Genomic DNA, 8,073 nt, shown 5'->3' with positions numbered 1-8,073 from the left:
AACATACTTCCTATGCATAGGCATATTATAGGCAAACAAATTATCAAGGCAAGCAAAAACTAGCATATGCAAGGAAGCGGAAAGAAACAATAGCAATCTCAACATAATGAGAGGTAATTTAGTAACATGAAAATTTCTACCACCATATTTTCCTCTCTCATAATAATTACGTGTAGGATCATAAGCAAATTCAACAAAATAGCTATCACATAAAATATTTTCAACATGATCCACATGCATGCAAAGTTGACACTCTTCCAAAATAGTGGGATTAACATTAACTAAAGTCATGACCTCTCCAAACCCACTTTTATCAAAAATTTCATGAGATTGAACATTCTCCAAATATGTGGGATCGAAAGTTGACACTCTTCCAAACCCACTTTCAATAATATTGCAAACACTATTATCAATCTCATATTCATCATGGGGCTTAAATAAATTTTCAAGATCAAAAGAAGAATCACCCCAATCATGATCATTGCAACAAATGGTATTCATAGCAAAACTAGCATCCCCAAGCTTAGGGTTTTGCATATCATTAACACAACTGACATTAAGAGAATTTATAATAACATCATTGCAATCATGCTTTTCATCGAAGGAACTATTAAGTATGGGTGCAATAGCAACAATCTCATGTTTAACATAAGGAACTATAGAAAATTCATCTTCATAAATATTGGCATCATGGCCACAAGAATAGCAAGCATCATGTTCATCAAGGGATATTTCAATCAAATCATCGGAATCATAATTATCTATATATTCATGCATATCATCATTTTCTTCCGAAGCAACAGTCATTCTTTCAATAAATTCTTTGACATAGACATTATGAGCATACTTTTCATAGCAATATTTAAGTATGTCAAAATTTTCAGATTCATAGAGAGTAATTTCATATTTTTCAATCAAAGAAGCAACTTCATAAGCACCCTTAAAAGCAACAAATTCTTCAATTCGTTCGATATCGTAGTAACTATAAACACCCTTTGCATAAGAAGATAAGATTTCAATATCATTAAACTCACATAGGTAGGGGAGGTGTTTTTTAGGGTTCTTAGAGCAACAAGTAAAATCACAAATTTCACAAAGATTCCAAGCATAACACAACAATTTGTGTATTTGATTCCATAAGAGTCTCCCTTTTAAGACAAATGGTGACGCACAAAATGAGCATGCTCATCTAAAGATTTCCCATCAACTAGGCTAGTTGGGGTATTGGCATGAGCGCATAAGGATCGAAGATGATCTAAGTAGAACACTTTAAGTGGATCCATATCAATAGATTTTTAGCAAGCAAAGATGCAAGCAAATAGAAGGCACATGGAAACACAAACAAGGATACATACGGGAAGAAGGCAAATAGGGAAAGAGAAGGAGGACGGAGAGAGAGGGCGAATAAAACGGCAAGGGTGAAGTGGGGGGAGGAAAACGAGAGGCAAATGGCAAATAATGTAATGCGGGAGATAAGGGTTTGTGATCGGTACTTGGTATGTCTTGACTTGCAACGGCACCACAAATGACTCATTGTCGGGAGTCAAATCTTGACTTGTCTTGCGCGAACCTCCCCGGCAACGGCGTCAGAAATACTTATTGCTACCTCTTGAGCACTGAGTTGGTTTTCCCTTGAAGAGGAAAGGGTGATGCAGCAAAGTAGCATAAGTATTTCCCTCGGTTTTTGAGAACCAAGGTATCAATCCAGTAGGAGGCCGCGCACGAGTCACTCGCACCTACACAAACAAATAAATCCTCGCAACCAACGCGATAAGGGGTTGTCAATCCCTACACGGTCACTTACGAGAGTGAGATCTGATAGATATGATAGGATAATATTTTTGGTATTTTTATGATAAAGAGAAATAAAAGATGCATGTAAAATAAATGGCAAAGGAAATAACTAAGTATTGGAACATTAATATGATGGAAGATAGACCCAGGGGCCATAGGTTTCACTAGTGGCTTCTCTCAAGAGCATAAGTATTTACGGTGGGTGAACAAATTACTGTTGAGCAATTGACAGAATTGAGCATAGTTATGAGAATATCTAGGTATGATCATGTATATAGGCATCACGTCCGAGACAAGTAGACCGACTCCTGCCTGCATCTACTACTATTACTCCACACATCGACCGCTATCCAGCATGCATCTAGAGTATTAAGTTCAAGAGAACAAAGTAACGCTTTAAGCAAGATGACATGATGTAGAGGGATAAACTCATGCAATATGATATAAACCACATCTTGTTATCCTCGATGGCAACAATACAATACGTGCCTTGATGCCCCTACTGTCACTGGGAAAGGACACCGCAAGATTGAACCCAAAGCTAAGCACTTCTCCCATTGCAAGAAAGATCAATCTAATAGGTCAAACCAAACTGATAATTCGAAGAGACTTGCAAAGATAACCAATCATACATAAAAGAATTCAGAGAAGATTCAAATATTGTTTCATAGATAAACTTCATCATAAACCCACAATTCATCGATCTCAACAAGCACACCGCAAAAGAAGATTACATCGAATAGATCTCCACAAGAGAGGGGGAGAACATTGTATTGAGACCCAAAAAGAGAGAAGAAGTCATCTAGCTAATAACTATGGACCCGTAGGTCTGAAGTAAACTACTCACACTTCATCGGAGGGGCTATGGTGTTGATGTAGAAGCCCTCCGTGATTGATGCCCCCTCTGGCGGAGCTCCGGAAAAGGCCCCAAGATGGGATCTCATGGATACAAAAAGTTACGGCGGTGGAATTAGGGTTTTGGCTCCGTATCTGGTAGTTTGGGGGTACGTAGGTATATATAGGAGGAAGGAGTACGTCGGTGGAGCAACAGGGGGCCCACGAGGGTGGAGGGCGCGCCTGGGGGGGTAGGCGCGCCCCCTACCTCGTGCCTTCCTTGTTGATTGCTTAACGTAGGGTCCAAGTCCTCTGGATCATGTTCGTTCCGAAAATCACGTTCCCGAAGGTTTCATTCCATTTGGACTCCGTTTGATACTCTTTTTCTGTGAAGCCCTAAAATAGCCAAAAACAGCAATTCTGGGCTGGGCCTCCGGTTAATAGGTTAGTCCCAAAAATAATATAAAAGTGTATAATAAAGCCCAATAATGTCCAAAACAGAATATAATATAGCTTGGAACAATCAAAAAGACGTATCAGAACACCTTGTGTGCTATCAAACGTCAAAACGTAACTGGGTGATTATAAATATGCTCTACAGGTGTCTTCGATGGTGTTTGTTGAGTTGGCATAGATTGAGATTAGGATTTGTCACTCCGTGTATCGGAGAGGTATCTCTGGGCCCTCTCGGTAATGCAGATCACTATGAGCCTTGCAAGCAATGTGTCTAATGAGTTAGTCACGGGATGATGCATTACGGAACAAGTAAAGAGACTTGCTGGTAACGAGATTGAACTAGGTATGATGATACCGACGATCGAATCTCGGGCAAGTAACATACCGTTGACAAAGGGAACAACGTATGTTGTTATGTGGTTTGACCGATAAAGATCTTCGTAGAATATGTAGGAGCCAATATGAGCATCCAGGTTCTGCTATTGTTTATTGACCGGAGATGTGTCTCGGTCATGTCTACATAGTTCTCGAACCCGTAGGGTCCACACGCTTAACGTTCGATGACGATTTATATTATGAGTTATGTGATTTGATGATCGAAGATTGTTCGGAGTCCCGGATGAGATCACAGACATGACGAGGAGTCTTGAAATGGTCAAGAGGTGAAGATTCATATATTGGAAGGTTATATTCGGACACCGAAATGGTTTCGGGAAGTATCAGATAAGTTTCGGAGTACCGGGGGTTACAGGAACCCCCCCCCCCCCGGGAAGTTAATTGGCCACACATGGGCCTTAGTGAAGGAGAGATGGCCGGCCAGGGAGGTGGCGCCCCCTCCCCCCTTGCCAATCCGAATTGGACAATGGGGTGGGGGCGGCGCCCCCCCCCCTTCCATCTCCTACTCCTCCTCTCTTTTCCTCTTTGCTATTTCGAAAAAGGAAAAAGGAGAGGGGAATCCTACTTGGACTAGGAGTCCTAGTAGTACTCCCCACACCTGGCGCACCCCCTTGGGTCGGCCACCTCCCCCCCCCTTATATATGTGGGAGGGGCACCCCAAAGACACACCAAGTCTTCTCTTAGCCGTGTGCGGTGCCCCCCTCCACAGTTACACACCTCGGTCATATCGATGTAGTGCTTAGGCGAAGCCCTGCGCCGGTAACTTCATCGTCACCGTCGCCACGCCGTCGTGCTGATGGAACTCTCCCTTGTCCTCAACTGGATCAAGAGATCGAGGGACGTCATCGAGCTGAACGTGTGCAAAACGCGGAGGTGCCGTACGTTCGGTGCTTGGATCGGTTGGATCGGGAAGACGTTTGACTAGATCAACCGCGTTACTAAACGCTTTCACTTTCGGTCTACGAGGGTATGTGGACACACTCTCCCCGCTCGTTGCTATGCTTATCCTAGATAGATCTTGCGTGATCGTAGGAAATTTTTTGAAATACTATGTTCCCCAACACAAACTTCGATCTTGGGCAGCAGGGACACAACGGGCACAACCTGAAGCTTGGCAAGAGCGGCCTCTACACTTGCCAAAAAAACTCCCAACTCGTATAATGCAATCGTGAAGCTCAGCGTGGAGTAGCTCAGTCTGCTCCACGAGGACGGGATGCAACGCCGCATCAACCGGTGTTGCATCAATAACTAATGCAGACGATGAGGTGGATGGTGGAGCAGCATGTCGTGGTGTCGTAGTCCGGTCGATGCGGTGTTGTGCACAACAAAAACGCGCTTTCTGGCCAAATCGGAGGCATCCCATGCACCAGAATGGGTCCCTGCACTTGTGAGCATGGTGACCCTTGGAGAGCCACTGGGAGCAACGGTCTCTTAGCCACGCTGGCCGAGCAGTGGACGCAAAGGCACTGGAGGGCACGGGAGGTGGCGAGTGGCGCCCTGATATAAGGTGCCACCCATCCAGACTGATATGTCCCAAACATATCTACTTTTCTAAACATTTTTGCTCTTATTTTGGACTCTTATTTGCATGATTTGAATGGAACTAACTCGGACTGGCGTTGTTTTCAACAAAATTGTCATGGTGTTCTTTTTGTGCAGAAATAAAAGTCCTCGGATTGGGCTGAAGATTTAAGGAGAATATTTCCAGAATATATAAAAATATTGGCGAAGAGAACTACTGGAGGGGGACACCCAAGAGCCACAAGCCCAGTGAGCTTGTGGGCCCCTGGAGCCTCTGTTTGCCCCAAGTCCAACTCTATAAGTACCGTCTCGTGGAGAGAGAAATAGAGAGAAGGAATCATTGTGTTTTATGATATGGAGCCGCTGCCACCTTCTGTTCTTTATCAGGAGGGCTGATCTGGAGTCCGTTTGCGGCTCCGGAGGGTGGAATTCGTTGTCGTCGTCATCACCAACCCTTCTCCATCAACAATTTCATGATTCTCACCATCGAGAGTTAGTAATTCCTTCGTAGGCTTGCTGGACGGTGATGGAGTTGGATGAGATTTGTCATGTAACTGAGTCAATTTGTTAGGGCTTGATCCCTAGTATCCACTACGCTTGTCACTAGGGCCCGAGTGCCATGATTTCATATCTGAACCCTTTATATTTTCATGAATATATTTGAGTTCTTTATCCTATCTTGCAAGATGTATGCACCTATTACGTGTTATGATCCGCATACCCCAAGGTGACAATAATTGGGATTTTCTTTTCGGTGATTATTATAGTACGAGGAGTTCATGTATTCACTAAGTGATAATGCTTTATTACAGTTCTCTATTAAAGGAGGCCTTAATATCCCTTAGATTTTCTTATGGACCCCGCTGCCATGGGAGGGTAGGACAAAAGATATCGCGCAAGTTCTTATTATAAGCATGTATGGCTATATACGGGACACATGCCTACATTACATTGATGGATTAGAGTTATTGTGTATCGCTCTAGGTTGTGAATGGTATATGATGAATATCATCCAACACAAATATCCATCGTTGATCCAATGCCTACGTTTTTCTCATATTGATCTTTGCTAAGTCACTTTCGTTGTTGCTACTGTTGCAATCACTACAAATTGCTATTGCTACTGTTCTTGTTATTATTGCTATTGTGCTACTAAACACTTTGTTGCAAAAATATAATTTCCAAGGTGTGGTTGACTTAAAAACTCAACTGCTAAGGTTCATAAATATTCTTTGGCTCCCCTTGTGTTGAATCGATAAATTTGGGTGAAATACTACCCTTGAAAACTGTCGTGATCCCCTATACTTGTGGGTTATCAGCCGCACACGGGAATATCGGGCCTTGCATCCCGAACGAAGCAGCCACGCAAATCACCCCAACCTAGACGTGCCAGAGGTGCACCGTGCCCTTAGGCGGAGTCACGTGGCAGCCGCAGCGAGATCCGAGTAGCAATGGCCAATGCCAGAGGGGCCAATAGCTTGCTGGGAGCAGAGGCCACGGGGGCCATGGCAGCAGGATCCAGGTCCCCTTGGACTGGATGCAGGGACCTGCATGGTACAACGCAGGGAGGTGAAGCAGCTAGCCATTGGAGGGGCCTGAGGTGGCAAGCGGTGGTGTCGGAGTGGTCGCCGCCGCATGCAACGATAGGCTCCCACCAGCGGCCGGCTTGGCCGCCATATCAGGACCTGGCAGGGGCGGACGCGACGGCAGACGGACAGTGGAGGCGTCGGCCAGAGGAGCGGAGGGTGGTGGGGTGGTGGGGTCAAAGATGGCATTGTGGTGGGGTCGGCGGGGTGAGGGGCCCATCGGCCACCCACAGGTGGGTCGGACCTACGAAGAGCAAGTGCGGCGGCGGAAGCTTCGGTCATGGTGCGTGCGTCACTACCCAAAGATGCAGCCGCTAGCTTGGGAGAGAGTGTCACCAGGGGCGTCGCCAAGAGCCCACCAACCCCAACGGCAGTAGCAGAGTCGCGGACAACCGTCGGCGGCGGTAGGAGCGTGGAGACCCGATCTAGATCCCCCCGATCCTGACTGAAAGGGCAAGGGACGCAGGCTCCAGATCCTCCCGATCTGGACTGGGAGACCTGATCTGGGGGCGGCAACGCGGCCAGCGGCGGAGGCAACGCGCCCGAGGCGGCTCTAGCCAGCAGGGGAGCAGCAGCAGCGATGGACGGCGGGGCCAGAGTGACCGCCGCCGTGAGTGACGCAATGGGTTGCGAGAGCGCTCCCATTTCTTTTCCTAGTATAAGAGACTGATTTGGCTTGTGACATAAAATCATGAATTTACAAAAACTATTACTCCCTCCGATCCTTATTACTTGTTGCAACTTTAGTACAAACTTTGTACTAAAGTTGCGACAAGTAATATGGATCGGAGGGAGTAGTGTACTTATGTGAACAATAATCAAAGTTTCACAATGAAAACCATCCTTGTGTCTAAAGAGTCGTCCACATGGGTAAACAGCTTGTGATTGGAACTGAGTTAGCGTGACATATGCCTTCACACCATATGAGAAATTAATGTAATTTCCTTGTGGAAGACAAAATAAGAGCATTGCAACAAAAAAAGAGTTTGGTGGTTGGTGCAATGCGCCTGTCAGCAAAGGAATGTTTAGGTTGAAAACTGCAAGATCCGCTACTGCGCTATCATTCTGTTCCACACGGCCGGCCGTACATAAGAAAAAGTTTCGGCGTTTCCCCGTCATCGCCCTGCAGGCGGCCATTGGTGGTTACTGGTCGCTCGCTAGCTTTGATTATTGCGTGGAAGCCCCTCCGTACTGCGTCGTCGTGTTGACGACGGTGACGCCGGCGGCGACAGGGACAGCTACCGTGAAAGCTCAAGATCGCCCATAAAAGTGGCTGCGATCTTCCAATGATTCTTGGCAGGAAAGGCTGTGATGTGTGGTGACTGATGAGCCGTGGCACTCGCCATCAGCCTTTACTTTTGTCTACGTGTGCTTGATGTTCCATGTTGCCAACAGAGGATACGTCAAAGATAAAGATTGTCAAAGCTACAACTGTTTTCCTAGGATAATAGAGGTTAGGTATTTTGACTAGGTTAACGCAAAGTAC

The sequence above is a fragment of the Triticum aestivum genome, chromosome 2A, assembly GCF_018294505.1.
Source record: "Triticum aestivum cultivar Chinese Spring chromosome 2A, IWGSC CS RefSeq v2.1, whole genome shotgun sequence".
In the NCBI taxonomy this organism is placed as follows: domain Eukaryota; kingdom Viridiplantae; phylum Streptophyta; class Magnoliopsida; order Poales; family Poaceae; genus Triticum; species Triticum aestivum.
Note: the sequence above shows the minus strand (reverse complement) of the source record.